Here is a 421-nt window from a genome sequence, read left to right as displayed (position 1 = left end):
CTTCATCGGTTTACTGTAGTATTCACATTTTGGATTTTCACTCGTCTTAAACCATACTCAAAATTAAATTAAATCAACACTGAAAATATATCCCCCGTGTGTGATAAATCTGAGTTTCATTTTTTCAATTAAATTACAGAAATAAATTAACAGGATATTTAATGTTGTTGAGATGCACCTGTAGAAAGGACATGAGTATGATTAAAATTATATATAAAAAACCCCGAAGATAAATCTATTAAACCTTGGATAGAAGTTATAGCGTCATTTCCCTGCTTACCTATACAATATTTGTCCAGAACTCTGCGGTTCTGTTTCAGTATAAATGCAAATGAGCTTGACCATCTGGTTTGTATGCCTTTAGATTTCTTAGACATAACCTGAGTAAATGATAGAAATCATGTGAAATAATGGACAATCA

This window comes from Girardinichthys multiradiatus, chromosome 24 (assembly GCF_021462225.1).
Source record: "Girardinichthys multiradiatus isolate DD_20200921_A chromosome 24, DD_fGirMul_XY1, whole genome shotgun sequence".
NCBI classification, from domain to species: Eukaryota; Metazoa; Chordata; class Actinopteri; order Cyprinodontiformes; family Goodeidae; genus Girardinichthys; species Girardinichthys multiradiatus.
This window is presented reverse-complemented; position numbering follows the sequence as displayed.